The sequence below is a fragment of the Ceratotherium simum genome, chromosome 15, assembly GCF_057802395.1.
Source record: "Ceratotherium simum simum isolate JZ-2026a chromosome 15, ASM5780239v1, whole genome shotgun sequence".
NCBI classification, from domain to species: domain Eukaryota; kingdom Metazoa; phylum Chordata; class Mammalia; order Perissodactyla; family Rhinocerotidae; genus Ceratotherium; species Ceratotherium simum.
Genome location: NC_141914.1, coordinates 17,396,343 through 17,415,065, shown reverse-complemented (window position 1 = coordinate 17,415,065; position 18,723 = coordinate 17,396,343). Strand labels below are relative to the sequence as shown.

Here is an 18,723-nt window from a genome sequence, read left to right as displayed (position 1 = left end):
GTTGAATAGCTTTAAAAACTGGTTGAAAAGGACTAGTTTTAAGTAGTACTTGGAGCAGCCATTGCCCCTTGGAAAAGTTATGGGATTAAGTATTTAAATAGCTTTGCTAAATTTTCCTGAATTTCCTCATGTGAAGCTGATTACTCCATATAAGATACAGACACTACATCACTTTTTAGTGAAGATTTATACATAAATTCTAAAATAATCTTCCAAACTCAATAGCAATTTGTACACTTCACTGAACTTCAAATTTGACACCTGATGCAATAATTTTGTGGATTCTGAGACCCTCCTATGTATAGTCCTTAAAAGATAGATCTAATGGTATTTATGAGGTCAAGGCCTTGCACATTTTTTTCACCAGGACCAATTTATTTTGCTTAGGTTCTGCCAAAGACCCTCTAATCAAAGGCATCAGTGTGCTTCCGTGTAAAATCTAGTTTTAGCAAGAAACCACGGTCAGTTTAGCAAGAGCACCCCCCCACACACCCCCCTGACCCCCACCCCTCCCTGTGATCACCCTTAATATATGATCAGGTTCTTCATCCTCCACCATCCCCCAAGTGATGACTGATAACTGTGGCCTGTGTTCAGCAAGAATCCTGTTATGTTGGTTTAGCCAAAACCTCCCCTTACCTTTAACGTTTCCTTTCAGTAATTTTCCATTCACTGACACCGCCTCCCCCCGCGCCCTCCCTTGATCCTTGGCTAAAATTCCCACTTGCCCAATCTCTCCCTCGTTGCAAAATTCTATCGCAATGGTCCGACCCATACCTATCCGATGGTCCTGAATAAAGTCTGCCTAACCATCTTTAGCAAGTGTCACGGATAATTTTTTCTTTAATGCATGAGGTAAGTCCCAAGGTAGCCTAAAATAAAATTCAGAGGACTAATGCAAGTCTATTGAAAACTATACATAAAATGCATGTCCTATAAAAAATATTGTTTTCCAACTGCGAATACAGTATATTCTTTGCATGCATGGTATTTTTGATCAAGTCCCTTATTTTGTGATAAATGACTGCTGAGTTCCCTAAAAAGCGCAACTTTTCATTTTGGCAGAATTTTTTTTTCTTTGCATAGTGAAAGGGGAATTTTTTTTTTCCCATCTCAGCCCTTTTGAGGAATCCTTTTTAGGAATCTTCCCTGAGTTTCCTGCTGGCCTTGAGCCTCGTTTTTTTCCCCGACTCCTGAGTACTGGACCAACACTTGGTAAGAATCTGGCTCTGGGGAGTGCTCTGCTGAGTGACAAATGGATGAGGATGAAGGTTTTATTGAAGCATCTGAACCGCATTTAATTTTCCGTGTTGCTTTATTTGTTCCTTCCAGCCCTCAGGATATTGAATTTTGTGGGCTCCGGTTGGGTCGCTGGTACTTCAGGCGTCTAGTAATGGGAAACATAATCTACTCTTCCCGTTAGGATAATATCCTCATTTATATTAAGGGCGGCTTACTCTGAACTGTTTTACATACTGTTTTTCTAAACCTCTTGAAGGAGCGAATTTTCCCTTTAGGCTCTGGCATGGCTTCAGCGGCCTCTGGTGACCTCCCTGCTTGGCAACCTGCGCCCCGCCCCGCAGGCAGCAAGCCTGACCCAGTGTCCTCGCGCGCCGCCGCCTCGCCAGACCCTCTCTCGCGCCTCCCCTCCCACCGCCCTGGACCGGCTTCCATCCTGCTGCCTCAGCCGTCTGCGACAGCGACAACCCCTCCTCCTTCCCGTGGCTCCCCCCGCCAGCCGGCCGCGCCAGACAGCGGGTAACCGCCGCCTCCGCTGGGGACATCCCGGCTCCATAGGCCGAGCGCGCTCCAGACAGCGGCCTCTCACTGGCCCCCGTCGCTGCCCCTCACCCCGCGGCCCTCTCGGCAATTGGCCCCAGGCCGTGCTTCGTCATCCTCGGCCTCGTCTCAAGTCCCGCCTCCGTCGCCGGGTCATTTAAGTTTATCACAAATAAATAAATAAAGGAGGAAATAGAAATGCGTAGAAAGTAAAAGCAGTCGGGAGGGGGAAGGGGCGTGGAGGAGAACAGGAGGAGGGGCGGAGGAGTAGACAACCAAACCTGATCGTGTGTGTGTTGGCCAATCGAGGCTCACTGCAGTCCGGTCTGACGGGCTCTCTCAACCAATAGCCTTCCACCTCTCGGATCACTGAACAACGAGATACGACTGACCTTTCCAGAGTGGGCAAAGGTGCGGCAGAGGGGGGAGGAGTGGGAAGAATTTCGACCAATCGCCTGTTAACAATGCTCTGAGCGAAGTTTCCGTGCCCCAATGGCTGTTTGAGATAGCGGATTGGGGTCTTCTAGCCCAATGGAAGGTGGTAGAGATGAGGGCAGAGACAGATGGGGGCGGGGACAGGGGAGGGGAGGAGGAAGAGTGTATTTTGTTTATGGGCGGCAACCTCACGAGGGGCGTCCCATTCTGATTGGCTGGCTGAAGCCAAGAGTGGCAAGAGAGCAACCCAATAGTGGGGAAAGATAGAGGGTTCGCCGCGTGAGGCGCCCAATGTGGGCCTTGTGCCGAAGAAGTAGGGGCGGGGGGAAGTTTAGGAGTTGAGGAAAGAAGATTAAAGAGCGCGAGGAGGTAACGCCAAAAACTCTAATTTGTTGTGGGGCGGGTGGGAGGGGTGTGTGCGTGCCGAGGGGGGCGAGGCGGCTGCGAGGCGCTTGGAGTGGGGGCGGCGGGACGGGGAAGGAGGGGCGCGGGGTGGGGTTGGGGGAGCGAGTTAGAGCGGCGAGCCCGCGGGCCGCCGGCCGGCCGAGCGCGCGCGTCCCCGCGCCCCGCCCCGCGCGCGCCCCCTCCCCCCCGGGCGCCCCTGCTCGCGCCCGGCGGTGGCGACGGCCTCGTCCGACCCCGCGGGGAGGAGGGAGCGCGGAAGGGTCCCGGGTGCACGGAGCGGGCGGGGCGTCCCGCAGCTGGAAATGTGTCTTCTGCCTTCTTCTCTCTACTCCCTGCGCCTGGAGCTGCCGCTTCCAAGAAGAGGAGCTGAGGGGGACTAGCCGGGGCTCAGGAGCTGCTAGAGGCGCCCGCTTGTCTTCCGCCCCCTCCCTCGCGCCCTCCCCCGCTTGCCGTGGCTCTCGCGGGCTCTGGAGCGTCTTCAGAGACGGGGGGGGGCGGGAGGTGTCCGGGCCCCAGAGCCGCTGGACGCCCCTCCGGACGCCGGAGCTGCGGCCCCCGCCTGCTTCGCTGCTACGACTAGAGAGGAGGGGGCTTGGGAAGGGAAGACATGTCTTTCCTTCTTTCTCTCCTCCTTTGGGCCCCTTTTGGAAACATTAAAAAATGTTGACGCTTTTCGTTATAGCTGAGATAAAACGGTTGGAAGCTTTTTGAAAGTTGAAAAGAAATGCACTCGCTCTTACATCGTTTAATGCATTACTGTCTGTTGGGCTTCTGGACCTGTCCCACCACCCACCCCACGCCCCCTGCTCCCCGAAGCTGTTATCCTTTTTAAGGATGCTGAAGAGGCAGGAGGCAGGGATTTTCTAAAAGTTCTATTGATAAACACACTTGCACAAACATATGCTAGGCACACGCATAAACTATAAACATTAGCTCAAAACACAATATGGCGTACAGCTACAGTACCTAGCATGGTAATCCGCTGATCTCTTAACACTGAACCCGGTTAAATGGGGTCAGTAGCAGGAGGACAGTTCTCCAATGAAAATCTGAATGAAACAGGAAGTAATTTGGTACCCTGTGGGTTAAGTACTGTCCTCAGAATCAGCACTGGCCCAAGCTGAATTGAGCGTGTTAACTTTTTTTTCTAGACAAGTGAAAATTGTCTTCACTACTTCTTACCATTAAAAATACCAAAATGATGCTGAAGTCGAGAGTGTTCTCACAGCGTGGTCATATGTAAGTTTCAGCTAATAAAATTAGCCGAGGTCACTCATTCCCCCGATGTTTTCAAGTGAACCCTATTCTAAAGTTACTATCATAACGTCTTGCTAATGAAAGTTTTAAAGCATAAATTATAACGCCCATTTTGTAAATAAATTCTATAGCTGTAAACACAATTTAAATGATAAGCAGTTATCATTAACAAATTTCATGGACGGTTTACTTTCCTACGTGTTGTTCTTAATCCCAAGTACCCTTTTGCTATCACGTGGGAATAGTTAAAATACACCTTCCCGCTCCCCACACACGTATAAATTTGACCAGTCCAGATTTGGCTACTTTCTGCATTTCTGCTTTACAACTAAGTATTTCTGTATTTCTAGGAAAAGAACAAAAAACAAGCAAACGAATTTACATTGATTTTTCATGCCTTTGTCATTTGCTCTTTGTCATTCTTAATCAGAATGTATCAAAGTTGATGCACATATAGTGCATGGTGATACCACTGTGCCCTCAGGAATAGTCTTCGCTCAGGAAAGCTTTTGGAATTGTCCTTGAAGAATTGCTGACGTTACTCATTGTTCAGGGCTCAAGGTTTAATTACTAAGATTGGGGTGGTGATTTCCATTGAGCTGAATTTTGGAGGGCTCTAGGCTTGAGGATACTATGCTCAAATAAACAGGTGAGAAGAAGAAAAGTGAGTTTTCTAGAAATATATTAGCTGCTCAGTGAGTCTAGCAGTTGGGTATTTTTGGTATTGTGCTTTCAGATCTCACAGACCAGTGGAATAAAGGCCTTTTGTGTATGAACATCAGGTACTCGCTACCAGCCTCCAAAGCAATATATCCATTTCATGGTGAGGTCCTGATTTTAACAGACTAAAGAAAGAAGTTTAGAACTAAAAATTGTTAAATTTTATCCACTTCCAGGAAGAAGTCTTTATGCTTACCTGTCTAGTCCAGGTAGGATGCCAGTATTTTAAGATTACAGTCATGCAGCATAAGGACATTTTGGTCAAAAACAGACCACATATACGATGGTGGTCCCGTAAGATTAGTACCATATAGCGTAGGTGTGTAATAGGCTATACCATCTAGGCTTGTGTAAGTGCACTCCATGATGTTCACACAGCAATGAAATCGCCTAAGGATGCATTTCTCAGGATTTATCTCTGTCGTTAAGTGACACGTGACTGTACTACTACACCAAGAAAATACAGGTATAGTTCATGTGTACACTGACTAGCTAAGGCAGTGTGAGTTGAAGTGGAGTACTAGAGGAAAGAAAAACTTCCACGTGAGAGTTATGATTGGAGAGGCGGGTAGAACTACTGGTGGATGTGATGCCAGGTTCCCATGTAGTTGAGTCGCAAAGTTTTTGAGACCCACAAATATCCAACTACTTCTGCTGTCAAATTAATACGAATTTGACTACATGGTGTAGGAATAAAATCTAAGAAAAAAGCCATTTTAAGTGAATTATTTTTATCTTGGTAGTGAAAGTCTTCAGAAGACTTTCTAACCAAATTGGACTTCCTAGAAAAAAGGCTAGACTGAATAATTAGATCATTTTAGAAGAGCAGTAAAAGATACAACTAAGTTCCTGTAAAGGATCTAAAATTTATAAATGAATTACAAGTTATTCCAAATATTTTAGAATGAGTGGTGAGGAGAGACTTCTTTAAAACATTTGACGTACAGAAGTGCAGCGTGTTGGGCTCTGCTTTATTCTCCGAAATAATCATGTTTTTCTGAAATGGATGTTTAAATTCATCAAATTGTTTTAGACGCTTGGGATGTAACAGTGAACAAGAGATAAAATTCTCTGCCCTTGTGGAGTTTACATTTTAATGTCACATATGCTTTGTGTACTTCAGGTTGCTAGGAGAAGAAATTTTTGGACGAAACTTGAAAACCCAGCTGTTTTCTTGTTTGAGGAAATACGATTTCAAAGAGCTTGCAGAAGTTTGAGGGGCAGGCGGATATTTACCAATTGTCAATGATAAGAAAGAAAGAGCTTACTTTATTTCTTATTTGTACCCTTCGTTATTGTCATGAAACATTCTGCATACATTTCCGTAGGTCTTTATAACAGATAGGAGTTTTATTTTTTTCATAATTTTAAGCGTGCCTTTGAAATAAATAAAATGTTACTTTACATTAAAAAATCCGTGTCTTGAAATTTACTGTAAAATTCCCGTGGAGCTTTTGTCTTGTTAGCAAATTGTGTTAAAACATAAGCTAGAATATCTTAATTTTTTAAGTTAGAATTTGTTTTAGGAATATGTCTGAAAAATCAAGTGCTTAAATCTTTTTCAGTTGTGGTTTTATCAAGAGAAGATAGAACTTTGTTGTAATTAATTTATAGATGACATTAAAGAGAGAAAAAGGGGCCTGCAAAAAATGCTTTGTTATTTAAACCTTTCTTTCAAACTACAAAAGCATTTGATTGGCACTTCTTTGATTTAATAGACCATTTGTAATGCCAGAGGAACATTACAGAAGATTTTAGCATTACTTTAAATCTAATCATTTAGTCTGTAGGTGTAAAAATCCGAGGTTTCTAACAGAAGGAAACTTGGTGCCTGGTTAAGGGAGTATATGATTTAACACTGAGTTTATTGCTTCCAGTAGTGGGTGTCTCACCTTTCCAAAACCTAGTTCATAGTTCTCAAATAACAAGTTCTGATTTTCGTTATTTTTCTCTGTCATGGTGAGTCTTGTTAGCCAAATACAAGTTCAGTTCTTAAGTAGGAGAACTTTTTTTACACACAATCCTCCCACAACCAGTCCTCCCATCCCCTGCTGTGAAGGGCTTGTATTTCTCTGCCTACATTAGGTTTCTGTTTATGCTAATTTGTAGCATAAGCACCTCTTCCAGAAACGGTACATATTAATACACTTTAGGGAACACTGAGGTTGCCTCTGGCTATTTGTATACAGACCTGCCAGCATCTGAAAGCTATAAATAGGAAGATTTAGGAAGAAAAGCAGAGACTGTAACTAATGGAATATATTGTTTTAGCTGAAATCTTTTTTAAAGAGCCAAGTGGAAGAATGGTCCATAGAATGCTAAAAACTAAGAACTTTTCCTAATTCTAGTAGGGATGGTTGATCAATGTGTGTTTATGTGCATATGAGTATATGTTTATATATGAGCAGTTTTTGAATAAAGACATATTTCAGTACTGGATAAATTATTCCAGTCCTGCCTTGTGGTCCTCGCCATGGAAGGCATTCAAAGTTCCCAGGTGATTTTTTTAACTCACTTTGTTAGTTACCAAAACTTTGCTCTGAGCAACAAAGAAACACAAGCTAATTAAATCTTTGTAAATTTTTTAATAATTTTGGATTAAAAGTTATTTTGGAAGTTTTTTTTAAAGCATGATTACCAAACAGCCCGTAAAATGAATGAAATCTGAAGAGTTCTTAGAACCCTGGATCCACATAATAAGACGGTTGAGAGTTTCAAAGAGGTATTCATAGGGCAAAAGATAAAATCTTGACATCTGTCAAATTTTTATAGTACTAAAAAAGCATGACTAATTCTATTAATATTCATATTTTTAAGGTAAGTGTAAGTATGCGTACAGTGCATTTTAAGTCAAAATTTGGGGTGTTATTGGCTAGACACAGTCATTTCTTTGCCAGAGAGACTAGGCTGTGCAAGGGCTAACCATCTGTCAAGTGATAGAGACAAAGAAAGGTTTAATATACTAGTCTAAAATTTCTACCAACTTGTTTTGAATTGTATTGTCATTTTGTTTTGGCCTTCATACTCTGTGTTGAATATGCACTGGGTCAATCACCCCACTCTGTTTTATGAACAAACTATTCAAGGTCTAGATAAGGTTATTGTCACAGCTGATGAGATCGAGAGGCAAGATAAAATGTGTTTTGATTTTACTTTCATGTAACGATCAAAAACTCACAAGTGGGCCACCCACTAGCAGTTATACGAAAGACTTCAAGCACACTTATTTTCACCCACCCATTCTGAATTTTGGATGTCTTAATTCTTTTGCTTTATCTGTTCAAGCCTTGTATTTCAAACCCATTCCTGAGCTGTGTGTGGGGGGAGAAAAGTGGCAACAGGAATCCAGATTGCCTGTTTTAGGTACAATATGGTGTGATGTGAAATTGAAACACCAGATTGGTGAGAAACTTTAGTTTCAAACAAATATAAACTAGTTTGTTTAGTGAAATCATACACAAAACAGTAGTCTCCATTGACAGGGCAACGTTTTTTTTTTCCCCAGTAATTTCCACATCGTGAGGTCACTGTGGTTCTTTAGGCCAGCAGTCTATTTCCAAGGTATCATATAAAAAAAGAAACCCTAATATTGCTGATTGTAATGGTATACTTAGATATGGCAAGCTGAGGAATTATTTATAGCAGTGCTAATTATATCAATAAAAATAGCAATATTAATACTGTGAGTGTCAAAATCCATTCTTGACAGTATGAAGTAAACAGAACTATAGTCAAGCAAAGCGGCCAACCTGTCGTTACTGTCAGCTCATGAATATACACTTCAGGAAAAATATACGTACAGTTTAGAGAATTGAGTGTACTGATTTAATCTCTCTTTCAATTACTTTTGACTTTTTTTTTAAAGATGTTCTTTATTTCTAATTCACACAGTATTAAAAAGACTTGGATTTTTAGTTTTGAAATTCTTGATATCCATTTTCTAACTGACTGGCATTAGTAAGTTTCTAGAGACTTATTTATTTATAGTTAAGTGCTTTATAAATTATCAGAAATTTGTTTTATATGTATCCCCATTTTTGGAACACAGATTACCATTGCAAAAGGAAACTGGAAGACCCTCTAACAATGTACAAAACAGAACAAAACAAAAACCAATACTACCATACATACACACACCTCATAAATCTCGGGCTTCTTTTAGACATTAAAAAATATTCTTTTCCATGGTTTTGATTTAAGGAAAAGCATAAATTTCCTTTGTAGTTTTCATTACTTCTAGTTAGTTTTTACAATTTTATGGTATTTTAAACTTACTTTACTAGGAATATAAAATCAAATAAGTACAAGTCATTAAATTCAAAGGTTTTTAGCTTAAGGGGACAACATCTAACCTTTCAGTCAACCCTCATATATTAGATTTAACTCTTTCACTTTACTGCACATTGTCAAAAATCTCAAATGTGGAGTTAGCAGAGATTATTCTAGTGCTGCCACTAACGTATGATCTTGGGCATGTCACATAATCTGTTTGGATCTCTGCCTTAGCTTCTTCATCTTCAGCATCCTTTTCAGCTCTAATAATATGAGCATATTTCTTTCAACACTTGAATATTTATTTTAGCCTCGGGTAATGTGACTGGAAGTGATGTTTAGGGTACCAGGAAAGAGTATATGTAGAATATTTGACTTTGCTTTTTACTTTTAGTTGTTGATGGAAGTTTTATTTTAATGATACTTGCTTTTGAATATGGCATAGTAGTATAAGTGTAGATACATAATATTAAGTACTTATAATCTTTTATAGTTGGTAGCTATAATACATTTATTAGTTTACATAACTTTTTCACCACTTCACTTATGAAGATAAATTGGTAATAGAATTTATAAACATGATTCTTTGCATTTTACTCCACATAAAGTTGCTTAACTGGGGAAAGCAGGTAATAACAGAATTAATTAATCACAGTAATTTTCTAATTCTATGAAATAATATTGATAGATAAATAGATCTATTTCTTCAAGGTGAGAAGGTAAACTTGGTTTTTGTGCCTAAGCAAAAAATAAATATACTTGGAGTTATCAGGAGCCATCTCTATATAGAGCTTATAAAACTGATAATTTTTAACTACTGTGTTTGATTATTGATCCTGCATTATACCCATCCAGGGACAGATTTACATAGGAGGGATGATAAGGTAGACAAAGTTGACTATTTGGATGAAGAGCAGTGGAAAGAATCTGTGTTAGTCTGTGTTAGAAAAGACTTTGCAAATGCTGCACTGGCATATATAGAAACAACTGCACACCATTTGTGTGTACTTACTTGATAGGTCTTTATTTAATATAACCTCAAAGTTTTCATTTAAAATTAAAAATTCACTCTCAGTTTCTTTTTAGTTGATTCAAATTCCTTTTGCTTGTATGAACGGTAGTGAGAGGCTCAAAACCATCAAACACTTTACCTCTTCACAAATAGAAACAGACGGGAGAAAGCTATACTTAACAATCTCTGGATCCTCTCACTTCCCTACACTCACTCCCAGCTCCAGATGTTCCTGGTACTGATCATAATATTTTATAAATCGCCTCATAGACAGAAAATACAGCAAACTCTCCAACATATTAGGAATGCTAAGCTATCCTGGCCTACCAAATGTCTAGTTAGTAGGAAGAAATGGCAAGACAAGTTTTAGATCACCCATTGGGCATGAAAGGTGTTATGAGTACCTTAGTGCGTACAAATAAGGTAAAAAATATTCTAAGGAATATTTAGAAGGGAAGCTAAGTTTAGACTATTAGTTAACTGAAACCTAGCCACATGTGTTGAGGAATTATGTAGACTCTTTTCTAAAGACATTGGCACCATAAAGACTAGCAAAATTATTGGTGAGAAGCAGAGTGAAAAGAAAATAAAACTCATTCTGTCCTTGTACTAAACAATAATACTAACGACAACAACAAGAGTAGTCAACACTTACTGAGAGCTTACTCTGTACCAGGCATTGGGTGTATCTGCATTTTCTCAGTTAATTCCATAATCCTATGTGATAGGTACTTTTATTTGCCATTTCTAAAATTAAGCTAAGGCTCAGAAAGGTTAAATAACTTGTTGAAAGTCACACAGCTAGTATAAAACAGCTGAGAATTCAAACTCAAGTCCAACTCTCGAGAACCTAAGCTCTTAATCACCACCCTATCACGCCTCTATTCTGGGACCATTTTCACTCAGTGCTTGCTCAGATTAGTACTGGTCATTTTATTTCAAGAAAGTTGTAGTGGATTTGGAGAAGGTTCCAGAGAAGGGCACAAGGTGAAAGAGCTGTAAGTGGGAGGAATGGTTGCTATGGTACAGTCTGTTTTTAAAATTTAACTCTTCAGTCTAGAATTACAAATACTGAGAGGGAATTTGTCTAAAGGTTTTACAGTGGATGGACAGGGTAGATGCTGCCTGATTTGGTTCAATGAGCAACAGTGGAGCTGGGTAACAGATGTTACAGCAGGCCGAGACAGTCATGAGTAGGAACAGGTCAAAGGAAGCAGTAGATACTGGGAGTACTGGGAAGGGTGAGGTAAAAAAGGAAAACTAAATCTAAGCAGACTGAGTAACCCCTGAGAACTAGGGATCATACTGGAAAAAAGAGTGAGGCAGAACAGAAACAGAATATGTTAAAAACTGCAGCAGATCCACTGACTTTGGAGGCCCTTAACGTTTATTGTTTGTGCCCTTACATTTGTTTCAGAAACCAACAGCTAGCTTAAATAGGGGCCACCTAGAGTTTGGGATACAAAGACTGCTATGGCTTGGGCACAAAAAACATGATCATCAATACTTAGAATTAGGCAGTAAATTTAGGTGCATTACAAAGAAATGCAATTTAGCACAAAAGCCTATGTCGTAAACCTGAGAATAGCTGTCATTTATTGAGTACTTACTGTGTGTCACTCAATTCTGAAATCATTGTTTCTGGGGGCATTTATAATATAAGTTGCTCTCTGCTGTCCAGTTTTCAAATACAAGAAAACACCTCCCAGCTTTCCTGAGGATTTGATAAGGGAAATAAATTATACCTTTATTTTATTTCATTTCATTATGTAATTTAGCCATTGATCTCCTTCCCACACTCATGGAGTTTTAAACCAGGCTCCTCCAGGCTTAAGGTGGAATAGAGTCTAGACTTCTCTTATGTAACTTTAACTTTTCCTTAATTTGTCACTATACTGAAAGAAAGGTTCATTTTTATTTGACAGGATGAATGCATTTCTGTCAGAGTAATAGGCTCAAAGGATCAGCCCAGGTAAAGTCAGTGTACTTGAGTTTGGATTATATTTAGGATAAGCAGCATGAGTTAATGAAAAGGGAATTATAGAAACTTTTAAGGTGAATTTTTGTTATTTCAAATAATCTTAATGACATCAAACCATGTACAAACAGATATGTATGCTATGTATACATATATACTCATACCTTTGTCTACAAGGTACTAGAGACTTCAAAAGTTTTTAAGAGATAACATTCATTATTGAACTGTATTTATATATATATTAGTTGGATCATCTGAATGGAGTCAAAGAATAATGAAAGATGAAAGTGCTATACAATCACCTATGTGACTTTACTTTTCCTTATGACAGTATATCTGATCTTTTCTTTGGACTCTTATTTTTAGTACATTAGGAAATATGGTACAATAATCATTTTGTATATTTCAAATAGGTACATCGCTAAGAAAAATATGTTAAGTTAAAAAGATGATCAACATTCAGTTTATGCATAACCCCTTTCCCCTTCAGGTTCATTGTCATTGGTACTCTTTTGTTCTTGTTCTTTTGACTTCTTGTGGTACCTAATCTTTTTAATAGCTGTGTCGTTTGCATCTCACCTTCCTATATATATCTGACCCTTAGAGAAATACCTTTGAAAACTCATGCTGTCAATAATTTTTCTTGTTCTGGTAAAGGGTCGAGAACAAAGCAATAGTATATTGAAGGAGTGATTTGAGCTGAAAAACAATATGGAAAAAAATGAACAGAATTCCAGGCCCTTCTGATTTAGATATTCTACATTATAGTCTCAAGATTTGTTATAAAGTGAATTGCTAAAGTATATAAAAGCCAAAATAAATGTTTTTTGTTATTCCGTAATTTCATGTTATGCATACCTCTGTTTCTATCTATTATTTGTGTAATGATGAGTTTTATTATGCAAAAATGGGTGCATGGAGTGTAAAGTGAATTTGATTCCTTTTGGTGCTTTATATGCAGTTTAATTCATGACTCAAATTCTTTGACATTCATCACTCAAGAAAGGTAACATTCAGAATTGTACTACACTGAACTACAGTTCCTTAAGAGCGGGTACCATGTTTTATTAATCTTGAAAGCCTTAGTGCTTAGCATTGTACCTGGCACACTGGAGGGAGTCAATGTTGATCAGGCCCTTTTGTAGCTGTCCTAGGAAGATTACTTTGGTGCTTGCCTACCTGGCTATCCATTCCTGTATTTTCTGTTGACTGGTTCAAATTTAGCATTGTTACAATTGTTATTACCTACAACTGCCCTTCTCTGTACTTTTCTAAGACCCAAACATTTTTACACATGCTCATGATCTTTTATCCTTTTAGATTCTTAATGAAATTCTATCATGGCAGAAGTTCCAATAAAAAATTATATTTACCATGATTCAAAGAAGAATTATATCAGATATCACGCATCAATAGTAAAGCAAATCTACTACAATCAATTCAGGATATTGTGTTGAATAGAGTACACAGAATTACATTACCTAGTGATTCAAGGATGAAACCCAAATTTCATATCCTATATGATTCCTATCTGGATAGCAGGACAAACAACCCACATTATTTTTTGCACTTAATAGATTAAAATTGAGATTTTGAACATTTTATATGAGCTTCCTAATTCTTAAAAAAAAAGTTCATAGAATTTCACACAATTTAGCTAAAACTAAAATAAGTTTTAGCTTATTTTACCTTATGATCTACATTGTTTAGAAGTCTAGTCCAGGGAAACACTTTAATGTTAGGTGATATTATATCCTTAGCTCTTCTAGAAAGCAAAAAGAGGTAATTGGGCTGTGAACAACATGGAGGGTGAACCACTGTGCAGGATGCATGTTTAATTCCTATATAACAGCTGACATGCTTTCTCATATTTATAAGACTAGCTAGTTAGACACTGGGAAACTTACATGATTGGCCAAAGTCATAATTTGTCTTTCTGCTAACTGAAACTACAGCAAATTGATTTGAAGTTGTTTCCAAAACAAAATATAATTATGTCCTAGAATAATTAAAACTGGGATTGCATTAACACATACTTCAAGTGATTAATAGCTATAGTATATTTTGGGATCTGTATCTAAGAGCATAAAGAGAACATATTGTCATTTTTATATATTCAGGAATATGCTTTCTGAGAAAAGTATTGATTCTTGGGAATGTTCACAGATCTTGGGAATGATTATGATGAATTCTCAGACACACCCCAGACCCACATATCTTCCCTCCCTCAACGTTTTTAACATTAAGGATTCTGAAAACAAGGTGACCTATGTTTGTCTGTCTTCCCCTTCACTTCCAATTCCTGGCTGCCTTTCTGAATCAAATCACTGCTAAGATCTGTGAACAATTGCCGTGACACCTTGTTTAGAGAAACCTTGCTTTGAAACTCTTCTACCTTCAGTTGGGCAAGCAACTAGAGAACAGCACTGGAGTACAGGGATAAAGATCAGAAAACAGTAGACATTGGGAAGAAGAGCTTGAGCTTCAGAGGTCTGTGAACCACTATGGGAGATCAATATTTACTTCTTTTAAGTATCCACGTCTCCCCAACTAGCTAAAAAGCTAAGGTAGCTGAATATGCTGACTGAGTTTTCTTTGTTGCTAAGGCTGAAAAGAAATAGAGAGGACCACAGACATCTTCCTCCTCATGCCTTGGCAGGGAGCTGACAGACAGTCTACCTTTGCTTTCACAAGTCTGATATTTCTGTCATGTAGGATACTCCAACCACCTCAGCTGAGCTCCAGTGAGTTTTCAATGAAAAATAGCAATCCGTTTAAGGGGACCCAGTGGTGAGGGAGGGAGGATCAGGTAGGAAAATCAGAGTACATACTCCAAGCAACTAGTACTACTCACACAAATAAATGAAATCTGAATTTGAAAAAAAAAAAATTAACATTTAAGGAAATTCAAATACAGAACAAAAAAGAATTTCAGGTGCTAAGAAGATCACATCTCAATTGAACAACTCGGTGGAAAAGTCAAAGGAGAATATTGTCACTGTTGAAACATGCATCAGTGAACTGAAAGACCAAGTGCAAGAAATATATCAAAACACATAGAATACAAAAATAAAACTTAGGGGCTGGCCCCATGGCTTAGCGGTTAAGTGCGTGTGCTCCGCTACTGGCGGCCCGGGTTCGGATCCCGGGCGCGCGCACTGACACACTGCATGTCCAGCCATGCTTAGGCGGCATCCCACATACAGCAACTAGAAGGATGTGCAACTACGACATACAACTGTCTACTGGGGCTTTGGGGAGAAAAAGGGAAAAAAAGGAGGAGGATTGGCAATAGATGTTAACTCAGAGCCGGTCTTCCTCAGCAAAAAGAGGAGGATTGGCATGGATGTTAGTTCAGGGCTGCTCTTCCCCATAAAAAAATAAATAAATAAATAAATAAATAAATAAATAAATAAAACATGATGAAAATCTCGAATAAAAAGGATAAGTCTTGGAGGAGAGATTAGAAGGCAAAATGTGCATAATAGGAATTATGGAGGAAAAAATAATAACAGATGGAGGAGAGGTATAATTAAATAATAGAAGAGAATTTCTCTAAGATTAAGAAAGATCAGAGCCTGTGGACTGAAAAGGTTTACTTATTTATGGTCTTGATTGAAAGAAAAGAAACACTTAGGCATATCCTGATAAAAGTTATGAACTCTAAAAATAAGTTGAAACATCTTACAAGCTCTCAAATGGAAAGAACAAGTTCCTATAAAGGGGAAAAATATCAAAGCATCATAGAACTTCATATCTGCAACATAGGAAGCTAGAAGATAGTGGAAGGACATCTACAGATTGCAAAAGGAAAATGATGACAATCCAAGAAATTCAATGCCAAGAAAGTTATCGTTTGCTAGTCAAGGTGAAAGAAATACGTTTAGGGATAATCAAGGAATCAGAGCATATATAATTATTACACCCCATCTGAGAAAATGCCTGAGAATAGATTATAAGCAAACAACAAATTAACCAGAGCAAAGATTTCAAGATGAGGAAGATGAAGACGAGAGGAAATAGTGGTGAATAATGAGCATTTATATATAATTGTGTGTGTGTATAATTTCATTTGAGATATAGATGGCTAGTAAATATGTAATAAAATAGACAATTTCAGGCCTTGAAAATAAAAGGATCATATTTCTGTAAGTAAATTTTTAAAAGGACTGAACCATCTCATCAAAACTTAGTTAATGGAGGGGGTGGGCAGGAGGAAAGTAAAAAAGGAAGAAATGAGTGGTGGGTGATGAGAGGAAAGGAGAAAGAGAAGATGGAGGGAAGCGAATGTATCCTGAAGATCTCATTTATTTAGGAGAAAGGGAAGAGAGGATAGAACCTCTTGGTGGGGTAAAAAGTGTCTCTCATATATATATGTTCATTAGAGTAAAGAAAGAAAAGGTTAATGCAATAGAACATCATGCAATGGAACATTCCATATTAGCGAGAAGAAAATAGAATGCAGAGCCACTTGATCAAAGAAAAAAATGTGGAAAAGGGAAACAAGGAAACAATAATGTAAAATAAGAAAAAAGTAAAAGTAATTGGAAGATATAACATTGAGCACATCAATTATGGAGTAAATTCTCCCATTAAAAGACAGATGTCAGATTGAATTTAAAAACAAGCCACTCAAATTATAATACAAGAAAAACACCCATGACAAAGTTATAAAGGAAGGTTGTTTGTAAAATGGTGGGCATAAAAGACACCAGGCAAATGCAAACAAAAGGAAAAGAGAAAAACATGAGTGACAACATGGATATCAAAAGGGATACTATAATGAGAAAAGGCACAGTTTATGAAGAACCACATAAATCTGTACACAGCAGGTTTATTTATAGCCGATAAGAACATAAAGCAAAAACTATTGGAAAGGTCCAGACAGCTCTGTTAAACACATAAAAACAATGATTAAGAGAAATGAATAATTCATAAATTTAACATATATGTAGAATCTGATATTCTTTAAATATTTTTTGACTATCTCTGTGCTTGGCCACAAAGAAAAATTTATAAATTTTGGAAAGCAGAGATTTTACAGGACAATCTCTCATTATAAGCCAGTACAATTAGAATTTTAAAAGTTTTTGTAAAAGGTGACAAAAAAATTCTTAACTACTCAGAAATTAAAGAAAACACTCCTAAATAACTCTTAGAGAAAGACGAAGTCACTTAGAAAACAATGAAAGGAGAGTATTTTATGTAAAAAGCTATGGAAAACAGCTGAAGGGGTTGTCAGAGGAAAGCTGAAAACCTTACATGCCTTCACTATTAAGGAAGAGGAAAATAAAGGGTGATCTACTAACTTTAAGAAATTAGAATAAAGAATAATGCAAGATAGAAGAAGAGGGCATTAATTTTTTAAAAGATGAAGTTCATGCAATGGGAAACAAAATACAATAAACTGAAATCAATCTAAAAGGTGGATCTTTGGAAAGACCAATGCAGTACATAAACTCCATGTGTAGAAAAAGCAAAGAAGAAAATGAGCCCAGCAATTCCACTCTGAAGTGGAAGAGGATTGAAAGCATAGGTTCACACAAAACTTGTACACAAGTGTTCATAGCAGCATAATTCATACTAGCTAAAATGTGGAAGCAACTCAAACGTCCATCCACTGATGAATGGATAAATAAAAATGTGGTGTATCCACTCAATAGAATATTACTCACCCATAAAAAGGAATGATGTACTGATAACAGGCTACAAGGTGGATGAACCTTAAAAACATTAGCCTCAGTGAAAGAAGCCAGACACTCAAGGCCACATACTGTATAATTCCATTTATATGAAATGTCCAAAATAGGCAAATCCATCGACACAGAAAGTAGATTAGTGGTTGCCAGGGACAGGGAGAAGGGAGGATGGGGAGTGACTGCGTACTGGGTATAGGATTTTCTTCTGTGATGGTAAAAATGTTCTGGAACTAGATAGTTTGTGATGTTTATACAGCCTTGAGAATGTACTAAAAGCCACTGAATTGCACACTTTAACATGGTTAAAATGCTGAGGTTTATGTTATATGAATTTTATCTCATAGTAATAATAAAGTTTATGGAAAAGAGAATGAGCAAAAATAGACACTAATTAGGAATGAGACAGTAGACAAAACAGGAAGATGAAAAGAATTTTAAAAGAAATCTAAATGCAACTGTCTGGCAATAAATTTGAAACCTATGAGAAATGGAACACCTTTTAGTCAAATGCAAATTATAAAAATTGACCTAAGAAGAAGTAGAAAACAGACACCTATTAGTATACAAGAGACTGGAAAGTTGACCAAATGTAGTCACTTAAACTTTAAGGAATAAATAATTTTGATATACCTTAAATTATTCTAGACCATTGAGAAATATTGAAATCTCTCCTAATTTCATTTAATATCTAACACAGACAAAGATTGTACAGAGATAAATTATAGTCCAATATTATGAAATAAATGCAAAATTTATATATAAAATATTAACAAATAATATCACCAATAGATCAAAAGAATAATACACTAGGACCTAGAAGTTGTTCTTTTTTACAAAAAAATAGAAATTGAAGCATGACTCAACAGCAGTCATCACCAAGTTAAAAGAGAAAAATCATACGTTCATTTCAATAGATAGTGAAAAGTAATTTGATACAAATCAACAGATCTTCCTTTAAAAATCAGTGAAAATAAGAATAAAAGAATTGCTTAAATATAATATTTTCATTCACAGCCAACAGAAAATATAACCGGAAATGGCTAAATCCTAACAATATTTCAATTAACATCAAAACTAGACAGGAATCATCTATCAAAATTACTTAACATTAACTAGGAAGCTTTAGCAAATATAGTAGGCAAATGATATAAATGACATTAACATTT

At 37.9% G+C, this 18,723-nt stretch overlaps 1 protein-coding gene across 1 annotated transcript in view; it reads left to right on the top strand.

Moving 5' to 3' along the window:
• The first annotated feature begins 2,510 nt into the window (after window positions 1-2,510).
• Window positions 2,511-18,723, top strand: part of ZBTB20 (zinc finger and BTB domain containing 20) — a 775,204-nt gene continuing 758,991 nt past the window's right edge. Inside the window, exon 1 of the mRNA XM_087439628.1 lies at window positions 2,511-2,583. The gene's annotated coding sequence lies outside the window, so the exon portion shown is untranslated. The remainder of the gene's footprint in view (window positions 2,584-18,723) is intronic.